The sequence below is a fragment of the Crocodylus porosus genome, unplaced genomic scaffold, assembly GCF_001723895.1.
Source record: "Crocodylus porosus isolate Cpor-Errol unplaced genomic scaffold, CroPor_comp1, whole genome shotgun sequence".
Taxonomy (NCBI): Eukaryota; Metazoa; Chordata; order Crocodylia; family Crocodylidae; genus Crocodylus; species Crocodylus porosus.
The window spans coordinates 22,854,469-22,881,653 of NW_017728915.1; the positions used below are offsets into that span (position 1 = coordinate 22,854,469).

At 42.6% G+C, this 27,185-nt stretch overlaps 1 long non-coding RNA gene across 1 annotated transcript in view; it reads right to left on the reverse strand.

The window, feature by feature from the left end:
* LOC109310582 overlaps positions 1 to 27,185 on the reverse strand; it is a 189,992-nt gene that overhangs the window by 161,642 nt on the left and 1,165 nt on the right. The window contains exon 2 of the long non-coding RNA XR_002101263.1: positions 25,171 to 25,269. This is a non-coding gene — a long non-coding RNA (uncharacterized LOC109310582). The remainder of the gene's footprint in view (positions 1 to 25,170; positions 25,270 to 27,185) is intronic.

Genomic DNA, 27,185 nt, shown 5'->3' on the forward strand with positions numbered 1-27,185 from the left:
TTCAGGCTGGACATAAGGAAGAATTTCTTTACTGTCCGAGCCCCCAAGGTCTGGAACAGCCTGCCATCGGAGGTCGTTCAAGCACCTACATTGAACACCTTCAAGAGTAAACTGGATGCTTATCTTGCTGGGATCCTATGACCCCAGCTGACTTCCTGCCCTTCAGGCGGGGGGCTGGACTCAACGATCTTCTGAAGTCCCTTCCAGTCCTAGTGTCTATGAAATCTATGAAAAGTGAATGTTTGTTCATTTGCTAATCAGTTCAATCTGCACAGTTTAATCTGTGATTTCTGGGGATCTTTAAGAAGAGGCTTGATGCCTACCTGGTTGGACTCATTTGAGTCCAGTTTTTTCTCCCGCCCAGGCGGGGGGTCGGACTTGAAGATCTACAAGGTCCCTTCCGACCCTACTTCTACGATTCTATGATTCTATGAATCTAACTTGCAAAGAATGAATTGATTCAGCCTCCAGTTTTTTTACTGTCTGTCCTTAGTCTAAGGGTTTATGCTCTGAACTGAATAAAAGAGAAAATAATTTTAAAGGATCCTTCTTTTTGCTAACAAGTTAATGTACTAGGACCTGCATTATGGCAAAAGCATTATTCTCTGGATAGGTGACAAGTGGTTTTATTACTTCACATCATGGCTAGGGACAGAAGTTACACATAAACCAGTTTAAGTGATCAGAAACTGATTTAAACCTGTAACAAAACAGAAGTTCAGTGCACATAAACCAGTTGCAAAATGGCTGAAACAGGTTTAATATAAACCTGACTGAATGTAGTATCAGACTTAACTACTCAAGTCAAACTGCTTTATGGAACTTCTGTCCCAGACCCCTTTCTTGTTTAAGTTAAATCAGAGTCCCCCAGCATCCCAACATGCTTTGCAGCTCTAGGCTGGGCTGTACTGTCTGCTCCTGTGCTCTCTAGCCAGAGCAAGGGAAGGGGCATAGCTAAACACAGGCCAGGCATGGCCCCCTGGAGTGAAGGGGGCAGGGAGGGGGCTTATTCCCTGCTCCTCCCTGGTCTCCCTGGGGGACCACAGCTGCCTGGCTGAGGTGAAGCAGCCCCTCTCAGGCATTTCCCCACCACCACCACCCCTGCTGCTCAAGTGGCAGGGGTTATGGCCAGATGCTTGCCCATCAAAGAGGCCTGCAGCAAAGAGGTAAGGGAGGGGGGAAAATAATTACCCCCTCCAAGCCATCTCCTACCCTCATGGGTCCCCAGCCAGGTCCTTGCCAGGCATTTTGCCCCACTTGCTGCTCCAGCACCAGGGGAGCTGGGGGGGGGGGATGTATCTAGACACTAGCCCCTGATGGGGTTGAAGCAAAGGGATGAGGGAAGGGGGAATTAATCCCCTCTTTCCTCCCCTTTTCCCTGGGGGCCCCAGCCAGGTTCTGTTTGGCTGAGGCATAAAAGCTTCTTGTCAGGGTTCCCCCTCCTTGCCACTCCAGTAGCAGGGGTGGAGGGCATGGCCAGATGCCAGCTGGCATGTCTGCCTGAGGCAAACGGGGCAGGGATGGGATTTATTCCTTCCCTGCCCTCCCAGGGGACCCCAGCTAGGGTGTAGCAGACCCTGTCAGAGTCCCTCCCCCTCACCACAGCAATCCCAGGGGCATGGCCAGATGCCAGTTGACATGGCCCCCTAAAATGAAGGGGGGCAGGGAGGGGGTTTATTACCCCTCCCACTGGGAGACAGCAGCTGGGGTCTGCCAGCCTCAGCTTAGCAGCTCTGCTACTCACCCTCATGCAGGCTGAGTGCCTCCTGACAGGGGCTGGCTGGGGTCCCCAGGGGGAGAGGGGAGGAAGGGGAGAATAAATCCCCTCCCTGCCCCTTTCACCTCAGGAGGGCAGGCTAGCCATCATCTGACCATGCTCCTGCCACTGCAGCAGCGAAGTTGGGGAGGGACCCTGACAGGGACAGCAGCCATTGTCATGGTGTCCTGGTGAGTGCAAACCTCTTCCTAGTGGGGGGCTGTGCTGTGGATGGGAGTGAGGCAGGCAAGACTGACACAGACTGTAGAGGATGCAAGGCAGTAGTGGTGGGGCTGGGAGAGGTGGCTATGGGGGCCTAAGTAACAACAGTATGAGGAGGTACTCCAGGGCTATCACCACCCCAAATTCACCTGAGCCCCTGTAGCCACCCCTCTCAGTGCCACCACCACTGCCTTTCACCCCACACAGTCAACAGCAACTGTGTCTGCCACTCCTGCCTGAAGTGCAGCCCCCTCTCAGCCCCCCAAATGAAGCTTGTGCTCCCCAGGACACCATGACAGGGGCTGCTGTCCCTTTCAGGGTCCCCCTGCCTTCACCACTCCAGCAGCAGGGGTGGAGGGATGGCCCCACCATCCACTCACCTCACCCAGGGATGAGGCTGGAGCTGGGGCTCAAGGGCTGAGTTGGTCTGGCCCATGGGTGCTGCTGAGACCAGGTGTGGAGGGGCTGGGCTGGGCTAGGCCATGGGGGCAGGGCCCTTCCAAGCCAGCAGCAACTAAAATTGGAGCCATAGGTGCTGTGCACCCAATTTGCTCCTGGCTCTCCATGCCCAGGCCAGGCCAGGCTGTCATGAAGCCACTGTGATGGGCAGGGCTCTTTCCATCTCCTCCTACCACGGCCACACTCCCTTAAAGCCTGGCAGGGTGGGTCTTCCCCACCCTCCAGGCACACCCTGTCTGGGGTTCCTGCAGGCCAGCATGGGGGTCTAAACCCCACCCCAATCATACTCTGGCCTTCCGAGGTCTGGCCACACACCCCCACCCCAGCTCACCTTCCCTCCAGCCTTGTGACCACTGCAGAAGGGAAGGAAGGCCATGCCCCCAGGTCAGGTTCTGTCCAGTCTTGCAGCTGCTGAGGAAGGGAAAGGAGGGCCTCCCCTGGCTTCTAGCCTGAGCCACTGCAGGCATGTGGCTGCATTTTTAAAATCAAAAGTGAATGCCTGTTCACTTGCTTGCCAGTTCAATTTATGCCAGTTAAACTAACCTGCAAAGATTAGCTCCATTCAGGCTCGAGCTTTTTGAGTATCTGTACTTAGCCCATGAGTAGCAGGTGCTGTTGCTGCCAACAGAAATAAGGAGCCTACTAGAGAGATGGGACTGTAAAAGGAGGAATGGGAAAAGGAGTGGCTACATACAATATGCAGGTTAAATCTCATTTTGGATCACTTTCTCACAGAGTCAAAAATTCCTTTCTTTCTTTCAATTGTTTATTTCTTTTCTAATTTCTCTAAGTCTTGGTCCAAAGTCCCAGGCCGCTGGCATACAAAGAACTGTATACTATAACACTTTGCATGTATTATTCCTTAGACTCTCCCTATCATACAACCACCCTGCTTCTCCTAAATAGAATACATACATAAAACATAAATATAAAAACAAACTTAACACAGATTTGGCAAAGTCAGCAAGCATCACTCAGCAAACCTATTTTAGCAACTTTAGCCAATTTCTGATTGAAGATCACACTTATTCAAAAGGTACAAAATGTGGAGCCACTCTCCTGCAGTTTAAACTGAGCTCAGTGCTTACAAGGTGACAGTTCCGGGAAGTTTGCATGTAAAAAAATAGACGCTCCACTAAAGTTCCTACAGGACAGATGCCCATTTCACCAAGACACTAATGAAAAATGGCACCCATGACAAACTTCTCCATTTTCCTTGACACAATGCCCATTCAATGTTTGCCCGTATGTTACAGGGTGAAACTCTAAGAGACAAAGAAGGCTGCACTGTATTCATACAATCTACAGCCTGTCTTGGAAGGAAACATGGGGCACCTTCTAGGTCTCTTTCAAATGCCCTCTTCTCTGCCAGGCCAATGAGGTCGGACAGCTCTGTCCATACCAAACATATTCTTTTTAGGGTAGCATCTCTCAAAAGACTTTCTGATATACCCTAAATACACCATCAACGAGAATTATGAAGGTAGAGGTTATTAACATTTTTTATGAGGCAAAAATCATGAATCTGAGAAAACAAGAAGTAAAATGGAATTATATAAGAACTGGATTTCTGAAATCGTCTAGTAGAGGTTGTTTATGCTATTAGAGAGCTTGTGTTATACAGTTAAGATAAAATTTAAACATAAGACTGCAGATACTCTCAACTAGAGACCTTAACCAGACCCCTGTTTCTTTGCAGAAGTTGACAGCTTACCCACATAGTATGGGCATGTGTGAGCAAAAGGACCATCTGGAATCTTTGCTTCCCTTCTAACTTCATAGTTTCTATTGCCCTCTTCTCTGTTGGGCAGACTAAGAATAAAGAGTAAAAGAAGCATAGAAAAGTAAGGCTGAAAGAGACCTTCAGAGGTCATCTACTCCAACCTCTGGCAGTGCTGGCGGTGGCCAGCAGCGATCAGGGACCGCCCGCAGTCACTGCCAGCAGTGTTGGTGGCGGAGGGGGTGGGGGTGGCAAGCAGGAACCACCCACAAGCGCTGCTGGCGGCATCAGCAGTGCTTTTTGCAGGGGGTGCACCGCCAGGCTCAGGGGGTGCACATACAACTGTGCGCACCCCTTACGCATCACCAGTTGATATGACCATGGAGTAAAATTCCTTCCTGACCCCAAATATGGCAATCGGTCTGACCCTGAGTGAAGAAGCAAGACTCCCTACTCAGAAATCTCTGTATTTAAGCCCCAGCAGGAGCATTGGCATACCCCATTAAATCCCTAGCTCTGGCTGCAACCAACACTCAGTGCTTCTGAGGAAGGCAAATATCAGCTGGACTGGGATTTCCTGTTCGTTTGTTATTGGATAATATATTAAAAAGTAAGTATAAACTAGCAGAGAAAAATAATATCCCACAGTATTTGCACTCAGGCTCTGAAAGACAAGCATTGGCTTATGGATGCTCAAATGATCTCTCAACTCAGGTCTAGGTACGCATTTGAGCATAACTAAAAATTTAGTGTGCAAAAGGGACCTCTCCACAGCAGAAAACATGGGAATGTCTACCCCGCTTCAGAAAAAAAGGTGAGATTGATTTTAGTGCCATATTTCTTGATTCACATAGTGGGGGCTCATGCTCTGGAAGAAGCCATCTGGAACACTACGCCCAGTTTTCAAAGTGCAAAAGATCAGAATTAATCTGTCACTGAATAAATTTAACTTTTCTGCAAAGCAGAAGGAGATGGAGCCAGCTGGCCACTCCCTGAAGGCATCTGGAGATGGGGAGTGGGAAGGGCACCCAGGAAAAAGCAGGCTAGAACTACGGGCAGAGGGGATAAGAGCAAATCTCACAAGCTGCAATACCATGTGAATGGAACTCATGCTTGAATTTGGTGTGGATCAAAATGATTAGGTTTTGCTTAGCTCAAATAAAATATTTTTTTTTTGTAGAAGCTATCATTATAAACTATTACTTCATCAGGAAAATACATCATGGTATATATTTTGTAATTTTTATCCTCTCTTCCATGCAGCTGCTAGAAAGGCAGCTACATGGAGAATTGGATCTCTTCTCTGTTGTTAACAAGATACATTCCTGTTGGTTCATGGCTAGTATTATGAGAGTTTCTGTCTTATGTCACTATTTTTGACATGTGCTGGAGATAGAATATCTTGGCTCCAAAAATATTGGACCATCATTTTATGAGATGAGGCTTTCTAGACCACAAAGGAGGTTAAATTTAGTATCAACAATACAGAGGTAATGATAACCTATCCTTACATAGACCAGAGACTTACATATTGTGAATTTGATTAGCATTTCTTCTCCCTTCTCTGAAAACAAATCTATTGAAAATTGTAGAAAGATCAACATATAGCTCTGATCCTGAAGATTAATGTTGCCTGTATTACTAATGCTCTTTCATTTCCTTCCACCCCTTTTTTTTTTTTATTTGCGGTTGCCTGAATCAAAGAGGCTGAGTCAGTACTCCAACTCAGCAGGGTACTCATCTACTAACTGGCTATAGGTAAATGTGCATTGGTTAGAGATTAAAAGGTATGATTGTTAATCACCATTTTGCCATAAAGAGGTCTTACCCCCTGGGATATGGGATATTATGTCCTTCCATTAGAATAGTTTTGATAAAGGCCTGCTACTCCCTTTTCTTTCACTATACACAGTGTGGATACATTAGATAAACACTTTTATACGTACCCGTCAAGGAGAAATATCCCACACAACATAGCAGACTTTGTGAAATAACATTTCACTTATCTGTTATGTCTTTCTGAAGCTTTATTAAGAACTATACATCTGTAATACTAACACAGCCCTTCACACAGTCTTGCTCAAAAGGAATTTACAATCTTAAAAGACCAGTAAACAAATAAGAACAGATGGGGAAAAGGACTTCAACATTCATTGTGCTCAGAGTGGTGACTGGCACACATATTTCATTTCTTTATCAGCTCTCTAACTTTTCATTTTTCTTCTACAATTAGTTATTTTAATAACAGTTGATATACAAGAATATACAAAATATAAAGAGGTCTTCAAAGTACAGTGGAAAACCTGCCATATATAAGCCAAAATATATAACTTCTTTATATATTTAACTTGTTATGGGACCTCAGTGATTTACTTGTGTAAAATAACCCACATGACTACTATACTTACAGCAACACAGTCAACATGAGAATAGAAGAAGCAGTAAAATTTGAAACTGGAGCAAGTGCAGTAGAAGAGAGTTAAGTCTATATAGTATTGTTGCAATAAAGCTAAACAAATGCTTACTTTCAAACTTCTCTGAACTCCTGCCATATTTATGGAGCCTGCCCTGTTGGATTTACAATGTGTTCCATGTTTTTTCCCAGGTCTATCAACCAGTTTTTTATTCTAGGCATTTCAAAGCAGTGGTTAACAAAGTAATCTTCAACCAGGGTGTCAGGGCACCCTGGGGTGCTGGCAGAGCCTTTGAAGAGGGCCCTGAGGTGTAAGAAAATAAGCTAAGCAGGCTCAGGCTGGTCCCTGCCTGGAGAATCTCCTACCCCCACTACCTGACCCTTCTGCAAGGTGGTAAGCAATGTCATACAGTGCGGTAGCAACAAGATTTGGCACCTAGGGCAAACCGAACATCAGCAGCCTGCCCTCACCCCATGCACAGATCCAGGGGACACACCCCACCCCCCCCATGCTTGCCCAGGAGTGCAAATAGCGATGGGAGCTGCTGTGCCCCCACCACCCAAACAAGCCATTTGTGGCTCCATTCTGGGCCCAGCTTCTGCCACAGCTGGGCAGCACCTTTTGGCGCCCCTTTGCTTTGGCACCCAGGGCAGTCGCTCCGCTCGCCTCGCCCCCTGCGCTCCCCCCCACACTATGGCACTGCTGTAATACATACATTTGTTTTCAAAACTGGATGTCATTCAAATCACAGAAGTTATGAAGGGGTGCCTTAGCTCTAATAAGGAGTGCCTCAAGTCCAAAAGGTTTGAGTATCGCTGGATTAAATCATATGCTAACCAAAATGAGCAGACTAATTTACTGACTTAAACTTGACATTTAGTTTCCTCCTGCAAATTTAAGTCATGTATACATTACTGCTTTAAGTTTACAGCATAAGATTATATTTATTGTTTTGCATAAAAAATTAATGCACTTATAGTTCTGATAAAAACACATCACGCTTTGTCTTGACAGCAGCACAGCTGAGCATAAAAGTTAAAATATTAAAATAACCTCTTCTAAGATTTGCAAAAAAATCTAGATTTTCAAAAGAATATAAATATTTGTCATTTCATGTCACGTGAAATTAGAGATAGATATGTTCAGATGCACACACAACCTAACTTTAACTCTTCATCTTCGGTTCTGGAACTTTCCCCCCAGTCCCATTCTTCATAATACAGGTAGATTTAGTGCTAACTAAAAAGATAAAGAGATAGTTACCATCTCAACATACGCAAAAACATCAGCATTGTTTTTTATGATGAAAACATCTATCCATTAAAATTGTTTAAAGACCACAAACCCATTACCCATAACCCAGAAACGCACAGGTGGTTATGGTGAGTCATTCCTTTTGGTCCCATTAACTTTAACCAGATTTTAACTTTTGACCTAGGACAAAATATTAGATGAATGCATGGCAGTGAATGCAACCATTTGACCCCATGTACAACCATATATCCTCAAAACCCCACTTTAGTGTGAGTTAAATAGGTTACATTTCATGGACTACACATTCTTGCTTTGCCTATACAATTGAGGGGTTTTGCAGATGCAGCAGACAAAATCATAGATTGACTGCTGTTTCCTCCCAGGGATGAAAAGCTCCATACTCTATAATCAAACCAGTAGTAAGTCAGTTCACACATTCTTAACCACTAATTGTGTTGTGTTTCTCCCCATTTGAGGATATTATTGTGAAATACAATTGTTTAATAAACAAAGAACTGAATCACATGAGAGTTCCATCCAGTGATGTGGAAACCACAAAGAAAACCACTACTGGCTCAGCAAGTCATAAAATTTAATACCAGCATAAAATTAATTTTTGAGCACATCAAATTATATTTCAATATTCTATATGATATGTAGTTCAAAACCATGACTATTTATTGGTAGTGATACCTCTATTTTATCCTGTTGTGTCCCTACATTTCTAAACCTATATTAATTTCCCTGTCTTGGTGTAGGTTATTTCATTTAGATAATAAAATGATACAGCATGCTTATAACTCTTGATACGAAAGATTTTTTTTAAAATATTGATGTTTAAAGACTAGTTGTAAATATCTATAGCAGATTTCACACACACTGGTTTAGGACATGCACTTATTTTATTAATTTAGCTATTGGTTTTCAAAACTAAACAGAAACTCAGTTCCATACACAGGTCATTTTGCTGATGCAAAATTATGAAAGGTCAAAAAATCTCATTTTCACTGTGGAGGTCTTGTTCAGATTTTTGTTCTCAAGATTCCCATTTAGATTTAATAGATATAGCTTATTTAAATATAAAGCTTTATCTATTAAAGCTAAATGGGAATCTTGAGAACAATATCTGAGCAGAAGTTCTACCAGAGAAGCCATTTTTGACCTTTCCTCATATATATTATTGATTTAGCACAAAGATCCTATTTTCAAATATGTATTTATCTCTTGTATTTTTAATGCTCTTTAATTTCTCATTACTGTAGAGTGGATGATCAACATATTGCCATTGATTCATTTTTTACCACAAAAATGAAGTAAACAAGTCCCAAGCAAACTGAAATCTCTACCCTGAATTGGTCTGTAAAAAGCAGAAGCCTCCCTCAGCAACTACTGGACAAGTGCAGATTAATTTTATAGCACGTTATTAGGACAGATACTTCAGCACGTTCATGATGGCCCCTCTTACTCCTGCTTCTTATGTTCTAAAAGCTATTGTGCTTACTTCACTTGTTATTGAAACCTTTGCAGGCTCTCAAGTAAAAGGAGCAAGAGGTATATTCAATCATTATTACATGCCAAGATGCTCAAAACCACTGTCAGCATTCAAAAATGAAATGTATGGTACAGCAGGTCACGAAACATGCTGGTTAGTCCAGCATACAGAATACATTGCTCCCTTCTTCATCAGTAATTTGCCATCTAAAAATCAGGAACCTCTACAATGGGGTTATTTTCCTGAGATGTAGACAACAATTGTTTTTTTTATAAAGACTTTGTTACATGTTGATTTTGGGTGGCTCCTGGCACCTCTTAAACCCTGGATTGTCTGTGCATTACCACCTATAAGTGGCTTAAAGCACTCATTATGCAGCTCAAAATTACATCACTCCAGGGCAGGATTATATCTGATCAGCAGATCCCAGCTCCTGTTCCATTAACATGTGACCACTTCCCACAGATGTGCCACTCAAGTTGGGGTCCTCCAGTATCCCAGGATGCAATGGCCCCTCCCCAACTCTCCTGTTCTGTGGGTTCTCACACACCCAGCTGCTTAGTAGAGTAGTCCAGAGACTGGTGCCACAGCTCGTCTATCTCCCCCAGCCCCCTGGTCCAGAAACAGTGGCCTGGGGCACTTTCCCCCAACAGTGCTGAGCCAGTTTGGGCATGAGGCCACTTCTGAACCCAATGCCGACCTCCCTGCCAAGTCCTGGAGAGCAGCATTCCCTCTAAGCTGTGTAGCATACGCAGCCTCATGCTGCACTGAGAGGCATGCCTGCACAGCTGCGCACACTGCACAGCTTAATGGCAATGCTGCCGGGGAGTGCAGGACAGCATAACCAGCCCCAGAAAGTCCCCAGACCTGCCTGGCTCTGGCAAGTCCCAAGCTCCAGCCCTGCAGCTCCAGCAGTGCCCTGCTCCATGCACCTGACCCACACACATCCCAGCAAGAGCTGACTGTGTCTGCTACAGGGTGGGAGGCAGCCTGCTGCCAGGGAAGCTGCTGCCCTGGGATGGGATGGCTGAGGGTAGATCCAGGCTCTGTCACTCCCCACACAGATGTAGAAGCTGGCTGCTGGGAAACTCTACTCCCAGCTGCATAGTAAAACGAGCTTGGGAGGAAGCTGGCTGCACCAGTCACCACCACTGTCACAGCCCCTGGCCCTAGCCCTACAACCACCACCTCTGCCAGCATCCCATGGCCCAGGGGTGTCTGTCCACTCACCTCACATGCTGCCAGGCTGCCCCACTGGGCCTGGGGGAACTGAGGAGGGGTGGGAGGATGGGAAAGGCACAGGCTGAGGCCCCCTGAGGCTGAAATTGCCCGGGCACTGGAATAGCTAGAGGGGTACATGTGGCCAGGAGAAATACCCCCACCTATGTGACAGCAAGCCCAGAGCACATGGGCACCAGAAGCTGGGAGGGTAGTTGGTAGTGACCTCCCCATGCAACCTCCCACCGAGTTCCTCAGCCTCACTCTCAAGGGGCCCCGCCGTCTCCCTCCCTCCCCATGTTGTAGAATGCAAGTGAAGGATGGGCCAACAGAGACATAGGCTGGAAGGGGCCTCCCTGCTCACCACGACTCTAGCAGGAAGTCACAGCTGTGCAGGTCGGGGACAGTCAGAGAAGGTTTCTACACAAAAGGTGTGACAGCTCCAAACGCCGAGTTTTCACTAACATCAATCAGCATTTGTACAGTGTGTAATAAGGCCCTTACATGTTAATTTTAGGCAGCTCCTGGAGCTCTTAACCACTGGATCATCTGCACATTAACACCTGAAACTAGTTTTAAGCACTCTTTAGGTGGCTTAAACTTGTCACTCTAGGACTTGTCACTCTAGGACAGATTTCTCTCTGATCCGTCTTACTCAGCTTGTGTCACACTAATGTGTAGCCACTCTAGGCTACAAATTAGAGTAAACACCGCCCCCCCCCCTCCATTGCCATCCCAGATTAGACCCACTTGCCCCTCCCCTCCTTCTTAGCCCCCCAAATCCCAGCTTACTTGTGTCTGCTTGCACTGTCTGTCCCAGAGGGCCAGGCTGGGAAGGGTTAACCTGCCTACCCAGCCACCGCTGCTGCTCTCTGCATCAGGCTCAGCCCAGAGCACAGCAGCAGCCCAGCAGGGGCAGGGGCCAGGCAGGCAGGTTAACCATTCCCTGTCTTCTCCCTTAGGACAGACAGCATGAGCTGCCAGAAGTAAGCAGGGGTAGTTGTCAGGTGGAGCCCCCGGGGCAAGGACATAGAAAGAAACCCCAAGGAGCAGGAACCGAGCCCCAAGGGTAGGGGGGTGTAGGAGGGACCCCTAACCCCTGCTATATGAGAGGTAGGGAGCCAGTACCAAAGAGCTTTGATTAAGTAGCTGGCAGGGTAGGGACCAGCTCTGGAGCTACATGCATCCAGGGAAACCCACAAAAGGTTAAATGGCAACAGGGGAGAAGGCAGCATCTGCAACTCAGAGCTTAAACTGCAACATCTGGGAGCAGGCTGAGGACTGAGTAACATGACTAAAGGAGGCAGAGCTCCAGTCTATTAAAAGCCTGACTCCTGAGCTTTTCTACAGCCAGAAAGGGCAGCAGGAGGAAAGAAAAAGTGGACACTGAGGCTGACACCTAGAAGAACCAAAACACCAACTACTAGAGTCTCAGCTGTTTTCAGGCAAGGTACAAGCAGCCCGGCTTAATGGGAACTTATAGTGGGAGCCAGGGCCACACTGCCCCCTCTGGCTTAGGAGTCAGGCTTTTAAAGGGCTGGAGCTCTGCCTCCTCTAGTCACATAGCTTGTCACCCAACCAAGGCAACAAACCATGCACTCCCACAGCTGGAAGCCCATCACCTGTCTAGGCTTCTAGCTGCAGGAGCATGCAGGGAGTTTCAATTATCTGAACGCACAGCGTGCTCCCCAGCTGGGAGCCTCAATCAGATGTGGGGCTTCCCAGCCTCTGGATCACATGGGAAAGTATGAAAAGTATGAGTAAGAGAAAAGTATGAAAGTATGAGTGACGGGTGCCTCCTGAATCTGGGGGGGGCACCCACAGAAGCCGCCAACGGCAGCAGCCCGAACGCCAATGGCACCAGCCCTACCAACAGCATCAGTGTCGGCCATCAGGGGGACACCAGCCCCATCGGGGGGGGGCACATGCACCCCCACGCACCCCCTACCAGTTGCCTATGCTTGAAAGGCTCCCATGTGCTCCAGAGGTTATGCACTGGCCACACCTTCAGTTAAAGGTATGATAAGAACTGGCTGCAAAGTTATTACACAAAACTTTGTGTAATAACTTTGTGACTTATTCCTCATTTTATCATGCCATTAATTTATTGAATGTGTGGCCAGATCACTGCTTAATAATTAATCAGTTAGTCACGTTTTAAGTGCAATATCTGTCAGAGACTCTTGTAACACAACACAATACTAAGAGGTATGATGGCTCTTGGTTGAGACTGTTTTGCAGCAATAGACAATTATTAGGATATCCAGGAGTAGTCACCAATTCATGCTAAAGGCCAGATGCCAAGAAGGGAGTACCCAGAAGAGAAAATGGCTACCCTGTATCATCAGAGACTTTCCACTTGCCTTCTGCAATTGTATAGCACCACTAAGGCTAAGTATAACCAGCATACAATACACTCACTCTCCTCTTCTAGCTTAAATGATATCTGGAACAGCATTTAATTTTATTTTAATTTAATTTTTATTTGTTCATCAAATGAGCTTTAGTTAAAGCACCCCTGCCACCATATTGAAGTGTGGGATGCTGAATACACAAGACAGGCACTTTAATTAAAGCAGCTCCTGAAAGCCACTCTAATAAAATTCCCCTCCCACCCCCTACCCTAGAGCACATGTAAAAGACACCCTAATAGAGACTGGCTAGATTGGCACTATTGGCTAAAATGGATGGGAAGAAAAATAAGCTCTATCCATAACTTCAGAACCCATGTTTCAAACATTTTGTAAGTTTAAGAGTAGACATGGCTTCTGAAGATACAGCTAGAGCTTCTTTTTCTTCCCATTTGTTCTAGCCACAAATGTCACCATTCCCTACCAAGTCACTGTTAACAACTGCATTGAGAGACCACTAAATAAAAAATGGAATATCCCAGAATTAAAAGCCAAGATGATACCTGCTTAGGAACCAATTTCCACAAAAAGAACAAAAGTTAAAAAAAAAGAAACCCAAACATTCATAAAGCTCTAGCAATTATAAAAGGTGTTTAATTAAGCTATTTTACAAGTAAAACTGCTAAGCAATTAAGGCAATAAGCTAACATGAGTTTGTTCCCCATTAGACCCTGATGTAAGTAATGCCACTGTGACGATAAAACAACTTTGCAAACACTGAAATTAGAACTGAAAAAAAGAAAAGAAGAAAACCCGTCATACAAACATTTAAAAAAAATTCAAATAAAATCCTTTTAGCCTGGGATCCCAAGTGACTTACCTGAAGTAGTAAAGAGAAAGCTGTTAATACAGAAACACAGAAAAGTACCATTTAACACCGGGAAGTCAGCTGCAATGTACAGTGCATCTGAAAGTCAGAAAATCTGAAAGTTAAAAAAATAATAAAGGATGAAAACTGCACAACTAACATCTGTTTTTTGCTCCAGGTTGATTTCAGCTGTTTTAACTGTGGGTGGAAAAAGATAACAACCCCCTTAAAATATGCTCTCAAAAGCAACAGAAGTTAAAGATCACATTTCATGAGAACTAAAAGCTTAACTATTGTGTATGCTTCTTTCTATCACTAGGTTTCTTTAATTTTGTCCTTATTGCTGAAAATAAAAAAGTTACTTCTGTTGACATTAAAAGCTTGATTTTACAAACCATTTAATGCACTCTAAGGATCCTGTTAAAAGACATTGGCATGTTGATGTGAGCTGCACAAAGGTCAGTGATTTGGAGGTTCTTTCAGACAATTTGCCAGGATTTTGGCATTTTGTAAGCACACATAGGACAGCTCTCCAGCAAGCTGACCTTGACAGTGAATTGGATAAATAAACCTTCAATTTACCCCCTCCAGCTCAAAGCTAGCCCAGCTGATCCCTCTGGAGCCTTCACCTGTCCATATCGTTCAACTGACTGCAACTTTCAACTGACGAACATCCACAGCTTTACAGGTTCTGTGACAAACACCATCTAACAGATAAGGCTTCTGAAAAGTCAAAGTCAATAGTGTTTCCATTGAAAATTTAATGCTGGTTCCATCTTTACCCATCATTCTTCCTACTGTTGCATGTATCCCAGGAGGCACTTCAAGCAAAAGCACTGCTCCATAACAGGTAATGACGTGGCATTTAATGATACTGTCCAAAGTGATCCAAGCCCATGGAAAGTAATGTGCACTCATGTACCAGATAAGCACGGCTGAATGTACTAGAACAGCAGTATCTTTCACTGCACTGTCACTAGATACAATGTGACATATGCTCTGCCATTGTACCTGGCTTTTCCTTTTACTTCACCATCAGAGGAAAAGAGCATTTTCAGATACAGAGCACCAAAGTGTTAAGGGAATTCAGTAAAAGGTAGGATGGCAACATATCCGTAATTAAGTATTCACAGCCTCTTTAATACTTCAGTGCTCTTGGATTCGCTACTAAAACATGTGAATTATACCTCATTGAAGAATGTCCTTAATCGACTCTGACATGTTTTATTGGAGGCAGAAAAAATGTTTCAGTATGATAGATAAGGTTAAAAATGTTACTACTCTGATCATTTACTCTAGTGCCTTGCAAAAAACTCCAAAGCCAAAAACCATTTACATCATTCATCTGATGCAATGGAGAAAAGAAAGCATTATCTGACAGCCCATTTTAGCTGATGGGACAAAGTGCACATTTTCAATTTTCTGACAAAGTTATGTTGTTTATGTAGATAAGAAAAAACAACTGTAACATTTCTACCGTATGCCATAAAGATCTAAAATTTGACTTAAACAGCAAAGTATCCTGAGACCATGCAAAGCACACATGACAAACAAAAATCACCTTTACGGTTTCAAACCAAATAATGTATTACATGTTTTCTATTCTAATAGCGGCTCAGGGTTTTCAGGCAGCCCTGTAACACTGCAGTGAAGCACTGTATGACATCTCTATGTGTGCAAAAAGACTTTGCTCCCTTTTGCATTACCTAAAAGGTAGTTTAATAAGAAATATTTTTCACTGAACTTTTTAAAGCTAACTTTTCCTTAGATTATTCTGTGGTATTCTCCAGATAATAGTGCATTATACTTGTACTGCTTACTGCAAAAGGGACAGACTGGAATCTCAGGTGTTCATGTTCTATCGTTACATTTATTAATAGGTGTATGACTAAAGTGGAGTAAGAAGGGTATAGGAATTGTTTAGCCACAGTTATGAATTGTTTGGCTACAATTAGTTTTTTCAACTAAGTCATGACAACAGCAGGAAGATACAAATATTAATTGTACTTTGTCCTTACAGTAAATAATCACTGGTTGGGTTTTTTTTTATTTAAAAGATGGCTCATAACCCTGGTTTTATATAAAGAAGACTCACACTTTATTTTCTTATTTCAGCAAAGTAAGGAGGAGAGCCAGAACTCCTACTCACTATATATCCACTCAGAAAGGAAACAGAGTGGGTGTAGATGAAGAGAGAGTGGGAATGGTCCTGGCTTCGTCCCTCCCTTACTCAAGGGTCTGGAGAGCTAGGCAGGTGCAGGGCAAGACACTACTTGAAAATTGTGAATGTACCATATTTACACAAATTCAAGACAACTTTGAACTTAAGACAAGTCCCAATAATTAGACTCTATACGAGACATTTTTATCTATTTGTTACAATGTTCCATGTAGAGAATCTAACTATTGAACGACCGGCTTAAATTCCTCCCTCCTCCTCAAACACGCACTGGTACAGCAGAGAAAGCAGCGGCACGTGGAGGAGGCAGCCCCCACCACTCGTCGCTGCACAACTTGTCCCCCCTGCAGCCTGCCCCCGCAGTGTCGCCTGTTCCCAACCTGCTCCCCACACCTCTGCCACCTTTGCCCTCCACAGCCTCTTCCCCCTCCACCCTGCAGTCTCTGCCCCCACATGTTCCCCATGGACTCTGTCCCCCTGCAGCCTCTTCCCCCAGCCACTGCTTACTGTCAGGCATGGTTCTGGCTCCAGCTCACTTCCCTTCTGAGCACAGCTTACACACAAGTATCCAGCCCCTGCCTGGCCATGCAGCAGTGACAGCAGCAACTCTGGCCCTGGGATGCTGCTGCGTGGCCAGGCAGAGGCCAGAGCCTGCATAGTCTCTGTGCTGGGAAGGAATGGAGCTGGAGCCAGAGCTGAGCCTGGCAGTAAGCAGAAGGGGTGGAGGGCTGATGGGGGTGAGGGGGCAAAGACTGCAAGGGGGACAGAGGCAGTGGGGTCAGAAGCAGGCAAGGGAGCACATGTGAGGGGTATGAGTGTCTGCTGCGACAAACTCTGCCCCTAACCTCCCTTACCCACCCCCATTATACTTGAATCTATAACAAGGGGCTTTCCCCCCTGCCCCCCCATGCTGAATGCAGAAAAGAACCTCATCCTGGATTGGAGTAAATATGGTAACTTACTTCTCCCCTAAGCAAGGGGAGGAAAGGGTGATTAATTGCAAATGTGAATCAAAATTGGCTCTCTGTGGTGTGCTCCTGAAGCAGCTCAACCGCTTACTGCCTCTCATTCAACACATCATACAGTTACCATCTAATCTAGTCATTTTAACTATACTCAGCTTCATGAATAGTTCTGTACATAGATAATATTCAGGACAAGAATGACTATGCCAGCCCCATCCACATATCAGAGCCAGACATGCTGAAGTTCAGGGACTGGGGTGGGGGGGCTTATTTTGTTCTGATTTATTTTAACATTTCAGGGTCTCAAATCTTGCTGTGGTTCCCTAACCAGATAGTTATTATATTGTTTTTTCTAGACAGCTATTGTTTTTTTATATTGTTTAGTTGGGTTTTGTTTGTTTTAGAAAAAGCAAAAAATAAAAGGAAATGTTTTTCTCCTAGTTATTAATTTTAGGACTTCTTTTTTCTTATTTATTTTAAAGTAAGATGTTTTATTTCCCAGCCAGCATGCACAAGTTGCTCTATGAAGTGTGAGGTGTGATTACTGCCCTGGCTCTGTGTGTGGCTGTGGCCTTAAAAGTCAGGGCTGAAAGAAACAAAACATTTTTTTTTTATTCTGAAGTGAAGAATCCATTTGATTTCTTTTTGTTTATTCCTGCATTACTTAGGTAATTGCTTGAGTTGAGTCAGACTGACGGCAGGGCTCTGGACCCTCTGACTCCATTGCTTTTTCCTTATTTATTAGTCTCACTTATTAAAAGAATGTCTTGGCTTATGTGATGGGTACTATTCAAGCAAAAGTCAAACAGCTTATATTGTAATGCAAGTCAGTGAAAGCCCAACCCACAGGAAAAATCATCTTATTCTGGGTTATATGACAAACTCAACACTTAAAATAGAGCATTCAAAAAGGTCTGCTAAAGTGTGTGAAGTTTTCAAGTGGACTCAAGTTAGATGATGGTAATGGCCCAGTAGAAGAAAATAAACGGCCTCAGTCTATGGACTGGATGAAACAACAACACATGGGGGGAACTGCATATGGTTTATTCCATAAATCATGAAAAAACCTAGAACCTCCCCTGCCTGTTGGTACACCAACAAAAGCAGCAGCATTGAAAGCAGCACTATTGTTAAAGCATTTTGCAAACTTCAAGGAGAGTACAAATGGCCCCACACTTTTGTATCAACTTCTAACAAAGTTCCGTTAGGTGGAAATGACCACCTAACTACTGAACCAGGAATAGTAATAATCTGGGGCTAACGAATAGTTAACACTTACATCTACAGCAGAAGGTTTTGAGATAAGGTATAATAGCAAAATTTGGGCTTCTTGGAATCAACCAACAAAACTTTTTTCCCCCTTCACTGAAATCTGTTTAGGCTCCCTACAGACTTTCTCATTCATTTTATTCCTAGTATTCAAGGGCATGTGTAGACAAAATGGGGGCCCTAATTTGAAGTGGTGGGTTTTAAGGCAGGCAGGCTCCTGGGGGGGGGAGAGGGAGGGAAATAAAAGACCAGGCTCGCCGTTTTTCTCAGGCAGAGATGCTTTCCCAGGCTGCTGCCATGCTGCCTGCTTGCAGGGCTTCCTGCAGAGCCATGGAGCTGCATGGAGCCTGGTGCTTCACTCCACGGCTGTAGGGGTAGCAAACTAAAACTCCTTGAAGTTTTAGTTTGCTGCGCCCCAAGTCATTTAAGGCGCATTATGTCCCAGCATTTCCTACAGTGGTTGGAATTAATGCACAATATGCCGCCACCACATGCAAAAACTAACACCATTAAAGCAGTGCAGAACGATTTCACCCACTTCAAAGTGTCGTGCACACACACCTCTTGTTTTGTCTACACATGGCCCAACACATATTTCCATAGGCGATTGTAGCACTGCTCAGCGTGAAGAGATAGTATGGTCTTGTAGTTCGAGCAAGACCCTAGACACCAAGTATGTCACTGGATCCACATCCCTCTTCCAACCCTGTCTAAATTCAGAGGAACTCCATTTTTCTCAGATCTCTCTCTCTCTCTCCCTCGCTTTAGTTGTAATCTCCCTTCCAGTCTACAAAACTGCCATGCTCGTCCTTGGCACAAAATGAGGTACATTTCTGTAAGCTATTAGAAATATTCTTAGGTTTGTTTGCTTTTTTATTTCCAGCGTATTAGTCTTTGTGCTTGCGCTATCTTGGTTGCCTTTAGCAATGTACTGTTTTGGTATACAACTATATTTGCTTGAGGCCACAACAGAATCAGTGTTCTGTGTCATATTCTATTTTGTCTCAGGCCATCTTTGAACTCACTTGAAACAAACTGTGGTCTACTGCCACTGACAATGGAGAATGTTAATCCATATGTTGTGAAAAACATGATCCAGCCTGATGTTCTAGCTGATGAACTAAACACTTATTGTGACACTGTAAAAGGAGCAGGGAATCCTCTACTTGAGGTAATGGCTGCATGAGTGCTGCTGTTAAACACTGCCAGGGTATATCAAGACACTAATTTCTCTTCATTGGTTCAGGGTTTACTACCCGGGCTGCTAGAAGACAATTATGGTAGTTTTTGCATAACTCTTCTACCTCATTATTAATGTCTGGCTATCACACTCTCAATTTCACTTTCAGTTACTGCTCATGATGACCTAATGTCTTTCATAAGCAAGTCTCCCAATTTATGCTTTCAAATTTCACAGTATCAATATTCTGATCTCTCTCAAAATTAAATTTTCCTGGAATACTCAGTTCCGCTTGCACTGAACAGCATGACAGTTTTCTAGTCTGCTTCCAGCCTCCAACTCAGACATATTTCCTCACTTCCACTAACTCTTCATCACTTGCCTATTCTCCTTTGGCTTCTCCTGCTGTCATTTCATACTTCACTGCTTTCTCTGTAACAAATCATATACTGTATATTCTTCTGCTATATTTCATTTTGTTTCCTCTACATTTTAGGATAATCACAAAGGAATATTGGTGGCTTACTGTCCACTAGGCCTGCATTGTATCCTGAAATTATATGGACATTGTCCATAATTCTTGCACATCACAAATCCTCAGAAGTGATTTAGTGCCTTGTCACCTGTCAACTTAAAACCAGTGCCATACAGGATACATACGCAACATTTTCAATTACCACATTGGACTAAGAGTTCCTCCTTCTTTCTGAGACTACTTTCACTGTGCATCACCCAGGCACCTATTAGTGAATAAATTTCTGAGGGCAGAACAGCTAACACTATGTCATCTGACAGTAAATTCAAACCTATAGTGGTGTTTCTGGCTTGTGCTAGTTGTAATCAAACAACCTGGCATTTTTTTCAGACTAAATTCTATAGCCAAATCCTGGAAGTTGATTACCTAAAAAGTAAGGCACCTAAATTTATAATTGTGCATTCAATCCTCCAACTTCATACCATACTACTCTGCAGACACTGATACCAGATCACAAAAATCTTGAAGCTGAGAGCAGTCCCATCTACCAGAGACATTGAAGGGATTTAGCAGAGCATAAATCCTTCTCTAGAAGAAGGCAGCATAGGTAAAAGTGATCTTAAAAATGCTGTAGAGTTGCTTGGGAGGGGTTATACAGAAGAGCAGAAGGCCGTAAGAGTAAACTCTGATGACTAATCCAAACTCTGACATTTTGAGCTTTCCTCATTGCCAGGTTTGTACACATCTTTTATAACACTAAGGCCAGGACATGTTTTTACATGTAGCTGGTTTACAGTATGCTTCGATTCACAATTTGAGTACATTCATGTGGAAGGGTAGCATTTTACTCTATAGAAACAGGGCAAAAATAATTATTCTGTGTAGTTTTAGTCTTGGGCCAATTATTAGAGGAATACTATGGGAAGTGGGTCCCACACCAGGTCTAGAAGATAGGACAGTCACAGAATCTATTGAGGGCTCCCTTAACACTAGTAAAAATAGAAATAGAGCATACACAAACCTGCGTGCTACCATAAATATCTGACCAGAATGCACATACAGGGCGCTGACAAACATGCAGCTTCCTTTTGTAACTCATGGTGCTTCACAGAAAGTGCCATGAGTTACAGTGACACCTCCCCTCATCACTCCATGCCAACAGACTTTGCTGTTTGGTTGGGGCAGGAGAGGAAGGAATCAAGTTCAACTTTGGAGCTAATCCAGGGGAGAGAGGCTGTGTGTCTACAGCCTCTCTCCCCTAGCCCTGCCTTCCCCCTCCCAGTTCCAGTGTTATCTGCATGATGGGAGGGGGCTTGAGGAAGGAGAGGGAACTCCACTCCATCTTGGAGCACCTTCATCTAAACCCTCATTAAATGAGAGTTAATTTGTCACGCAATTGGGCACTTCTAAAACACTCTGCAGCTGTGCACTTCTGTCAGGGCATAGTTCTAAAGCACTTTCAAGGGGCTAATCATGTGACAAATATCACTTCTGTCAGAGCCCACAAAAGCATCAAACTATTCTATCCTTACAGCTCATCTTCTGTGTATCCATAATCTGTGGATTTATAGGTGATTCAAAAAAATGGGAAAAATAGAATTTTTGCAAAACAAAATTTCAAGTATGCAGACACTGTAATAAATGAAGTTTTATTGAGATGCACTGCTTTACTTCTGCATATCATTCAGCTGAGTGTAATCCCCAAATTTACTCTGATTTCACCTATTGTCTAAATGAGCTATGCTTCTTTTCTTAAAACTAACATCCAATCATTGGCCTGCACATCAGAACAATTTGTATAAATGCATATAAATATGCATTTAAGGTACAATGTCAAGATTGTACAAACACTTGATTGGGATACTTTAGTCAAGGATGGCCCTGTATTGAGCAGGGGGCTGGACTAGATGATGTCTTCAGGTTCCGTTCTGCTCTACTCTTCTATGAGTCTACACTATTTCAGGACTTGGTAGCTAAAACTGCTCACCTAAATCTTCCAAAGATTCAGAAGGAAACCTGGTATATTGAAATGCCTCATGTGGAACACAGTTGCTGCACAAATCAGAGCTAGATTTTTATTATTCCACATCCTTTGAACGACATGTCGGAGGTATTTAGGTCATAGGGTTGTACACAAAAAATTACCCATGAGCTCTCCTTTGAACATTCTAGGCTTATAACAGGTTAATTTCTGCCCTTTGGTTGTGAATGGGGCCATTTGCTGGAAATTTTGACTCTGTATCCAAAGGCAGTTTTTTTTTACCCAGTGCAAGCTGCATTACAGTTATAAACTTGGTAAATACAAAGGTGGATCAAGGAAAAAAAATAGATTTTCTCTAAAAATACAGGAGTTCAAATGATGGGTAATTATTACATCCAAAATATTTTCTGTTTATATTAAAAGCAATTACAATTTGAATCATTTGTTGATAATTTGCTCCTTAGTGACAGCACCCAAATTTCCATCCAAAATTAAGCACTCTCCCTGTGTTATCATAAAGATGCTTTTTATTTTAATTCTACAATAACAGATAATACTGTTATCTTAGAAGAAAGAGATTACTGAATCCTAAACCTTAAATGGAAACAAATTTCTTACTTTAAACTGTGTCACCCTCACTCCACAGAAAGAGTGATTATAATCTGCAAGGGGGAGGGGAAAGAAGTAAAGCCCTCAAGAAGCAAGCCTTTCATAACTCCACCATTTTTCACAGGCAAGTATAATTATAGTTTTGCATAACCATCTAATGAAAGGAAGTCCTTTTTTGCAGTGTTAATAAAGGACCCTGCCTAACATGTTAACAAAGCAAATGCATGCTATGTAGGTAATGTCATTGTGTAATTAGTATGCTCATAAGATGACTTAAGATTACAGTTTATCTGAATCTAATAACCACCTATCAGCAGCTTTACCACTCTGTCTTTTTCAATATATCTTTCCTCATGAATGGTTTGAGTATCTACCCACTCAGTGGGGAGCCCTGGTATATAGCATCATAGAGAGAATCAGTCACGGAATTCCATTCTAAAGGAACAAACACACAAGCTTCGTTAAAATACAGAGATATTCCAAAAACACTATCATTCGTTTTGAAATATAATGTTGCAAAATCTCACATCCAATCTGAGGGAAATGGTTAAAAGGGAGAGGGGAGTGGCATTAACTGGAATACTAGCTCTTCAAAGTGTTTATATAAAGAATTCAGATAAGAGGAGACTAATCCCAGAAAACTGGAATACTCGGTCAGCGCTTTTCAGTGACCTGCCAATCTATTTGTTTTTCTTTTTCTATTTTTACTTTATCCCACTCTTTCACAGTCTATCAGGAGTGCGGATGGATTTCATGGCAGAGAGGGGACTCTAAGTAATCTTCTGTGATCTAATCACTAGATCTCAAGCAATCTATAATCGAGAATAATAAAAATGCTACAAATAGCTGTGTTTAAATATCGAACCATCTCCCATTTCTCTATCAGATTTAGAAAAACAATCAGAGCCAGTGATTGAGTAGAGGATGACAGATAGGGGTTAAGCTTTGGCGTGGCATAGTTTTATAACCGAACACTTCAAAGTCGACAACATAGTGAGTCAGGATTGTCATTGGGGTTACAAGTGTTCACAAGTTCTAATGTAAAAGAACAGTCAAGTGTTATATCAGGACAGACTATGAAACCAAAACTTTGTGCATTTCTCAGATTAAAACCTTTACAAAAGAGTAAGAAATCACATAGAAATTCCTTTTCTTTTTAGAAATGTAACTCCTTGAAGTAGTAACTGTAAAGCAGATTAAGACATTGCCAAGTATTTGCTAACCTACTTACAGACATCATTGCTCCCCAGGGCCTTTGTAGCCTTACACCTTCCTTAACGGACTAGCTGAATAGGTAAATGGGTTATATCAGGCCAGGAAATCAATGTGTATACTGTGTTCTCAGCCACAGATGAGCTTGTCGAAGCCATTTTATTATAGCTCTAGGAGCTGTATTGATCTGACTGTTAACTACTCTGAGGTGGCTAGCAATCCAATGAAGATGCGTCCCTCCGTCCATCCAAATGCTTTCTCCCCTCAATAGTTCTTACAGAGTAAGTGTTTGCAGATTGAATTAATTTAATGTTTGCTTAATCAAAACTGACTATGCTGGAGCCTAAATTCTATTAATTACTAAAGGAATCACACTAATGCTCTAACATGACATTAGCCTGCAATGGCCCTGCATTTTGCTACGAAAATGAGAGAACAAGGGAGCTAGTCTTTAATTTAGAGAAGCATCTAGCTTTGATTTCACTCCAGCACTCTTCAAACAAAAATATTCCAGAATTTCTTTTGCTAAAATCTGGTTATCTTTAGTTACCATATTTTGTTTACACTGGATAATTCTCGACTGTGAAGCAAAGGTATTTCATTACATCTTTAATAACTATAATGAAAAAACAAACCAATCCACCCAAGTTTATTTGTGGGATCATGGAGAGTTCAGGGGGCAGTAAATAGAGCAAAAAGTCTCTTTTCAGCCAGTTTAGTCTCATTTCTACAAAGCCTTAAAATATAGATAAAAGTTAGATTTTTTTCAAGTCATTTTCATTCTTTGTTTTTAACATAAAAAGTTCTCTATTTTTCTACAGCAGAAATAGCCTAGAATTAAAATACTCATCCATCATCTGACATGCCAATATTACTAAAAAGTGGTGTTTTCTAGTAACATTATCCATGTAGCAGGCAATATACATTGTGGATTCAGAAAAACCATAGAACACCATTTCCTCGGAAGTGGACATTTCAGGAAAATTGTTTTTTCTGGCAGCAATTTCTGAAACAAGACAAGGATCACGGCACATTTTTAAGAAATGCGTACATCACACTCTACAGTCCTTTAGGGGTAACCTTCTTGATATAGTTGCAAGGCTTCCTTTTTTAAATAAGTAACGTTTAACATTACTGTTGGATGTAGCATATTTTCAAGGAATTTTGACACAAATATAGTCAGGTGGCTTTAGCATATTATGATTACAATTGTAATGATCTATGGCAAAAATAATTTTTTTCACAGAAATAAAAATAACATTTGATAAACAGCCTTATGCTTGCAAATCACACACTGTGTGTTAAACAACAGTAGCCAACTGCACAGATTAACTACATACACAGCATATGTCCCAAAACAATGATTTCATTCCAAACAAAAGAACAATGTGTGCTCTTTTTTTTTTTACTTTCCAATTTACTACTTCAATTACAAATATTAAAAATTATGTATCTAACAACTGCACCCATTAAATGAAAAGTTTGTAATTCTCATAGATGTATAGCTTGAAATAAAAAAAGAGGTATAACAAGTAATCCCTCCTACCTTGAGTTCAGGGACTTGATTTTTCCAATCAAATGGCAGAGCTCTCACTTGAAGATCCTCAACCACAGGTTAAAATCCAAAGAAAGTCATCTTGTTGTCCTAAAGATTGTATTAACTAAGGGATTGCATGAACAATGATTTATGTCACTCTATGCACCCATAGCAAAGTCTCAAATCACAGAGCAAAAGCATGGATGGCAGGTATAGGAAGCAGAATAGGTAGGGAGAAAGTTGCATATTTATATGGACCACTGGAGCTGTAGCCATCAGGAAGAACACTTAAACCTTTATGACCTTACAATTGAGTAAAGAGAGAAGGGGTCACAGGGGTCCCACTCTCTGAACCCCTGCCCATACAGAGAGGAGGATGACTTCTAACTTCTATTCACAGATGGAGTAAAGAAGAGATGGATAGGGGAAAGGAGTGGGTGGAGTCTCAAATCCAATCTCCTTCCCCTGCCCCGGCCCCATTTTCCTAGTTCAAGCAGGACTGGAGGTTGCAGTCTGTAAGACCTGCAGTACAGCACTTCCTTCAGACCTGGAGGGACACAGTAAAACCCCCAATTCCCAGACTAAGAAGCAAAATGCCAGAACCCAGTTCTCCCACACTACGTTAGCATGACCTGGTATCCTATGTGAAAAATGAATTCAAAGCATCTGTCAGGTTAGAACACTTTGCACTGGTGTAAATGGCTACAGCAGGGGCAATAGAGAATCAGGCCCCACTTGAACCATTAGTATGAAACTATATCGTTTATCTCCCCACTACTCTGGCAGCAGGAAAGGAGGCCTCAGTGTATTTTTTTGATGAGGAAGCAAGGAAGTAGTTCTCAAGAAGAGATGTGTTAAGAGAGAATAATGTTAAAGCTCTCCTACTTTTTGCTGCTAAACAGAACTTCTACTAACACATATTCTGTGTGTAGGCTTTGTTCCTTCTCCCCATCCATTTGCCCAGGACTCAAGGCCACAATCCTTCTAGTATTCATGATATTGGCTTCTACTTAGTATCTGCAGTCAACCAGGATCTCAGATCCTTCTACATCATTCACTGTGCCGAGCGAGCTCTTACATACTTGTTTATTGGGGAATCCAATCTACTCATCTGTTCCCCATTAGTTATTTAGATGATGGCAAAAGTAATTTAATTAAGCAATACTGTAATAAAACTAACTCTGCCAGTGAAAAAAAACCTTGCACTCTCCATGACCACAGAAGCTAGAACTAGTCAGATTGGTTAATTTTCCTTCCAAAATAAAGGGGGAGGGAAAAAAAATGAAAGTGACCTGTTCGCTACATATCATGCCCCTTTTCTACATATAATGTTCAGGAAATTTAGATACCCAGCTGCAAAGTTGCAAAGTAGTACAGCTGATGCAACAATGGACAATATTTTCAAGGGATATTTCTTCTTCAGTGAAACAAATGTGGCAAAATTCTGTTAAGCCTTCAGTAAACAGAGTTACTGGATCACAGCAATGGGTGTCAGATGTCACTGGCTATCTCTGGAAAAAAAATCTCTGAAAAATGAGAAGTGAAAATGTTCCTTTCTTATTAAAATAGGAACAGTAAAGCAGGCAAGCCAGCAGAGATCCCTCACAAGAGGAGCTTTGCTGAAGTTTTGTATTTAACAGAAAAACAGCCACACCTGTATGGATGCTCTAAGATGTGTGTTTATATTTTGCTTGTGAATAAACTCTATAATAAGCCAAAAAAACCCCAAAAAACCTGTTGTGGAATTGGTGAACACAAAGTTCGTCTCCTTAGAGTCTAAAACAATGTGCAAAGATAGAAGACCATAACCACAGAAGACAACAGAGCAAAAAACAAAGGACTGCAAAACTAAAGGTCAAGTGGACTAACTTGTCCATACCATCCAGGAGAATATTAGATCAGGCCATTTTCTCCAGGTTTCTCCCTCATCTTTATATAGAGCGATTACTTGCCATGTCAACTCAAGTCTAAGGCTATGGTCAACAAAATAGTCTTCCTTAAAGTCTTTTCAGTGGCAATAAATC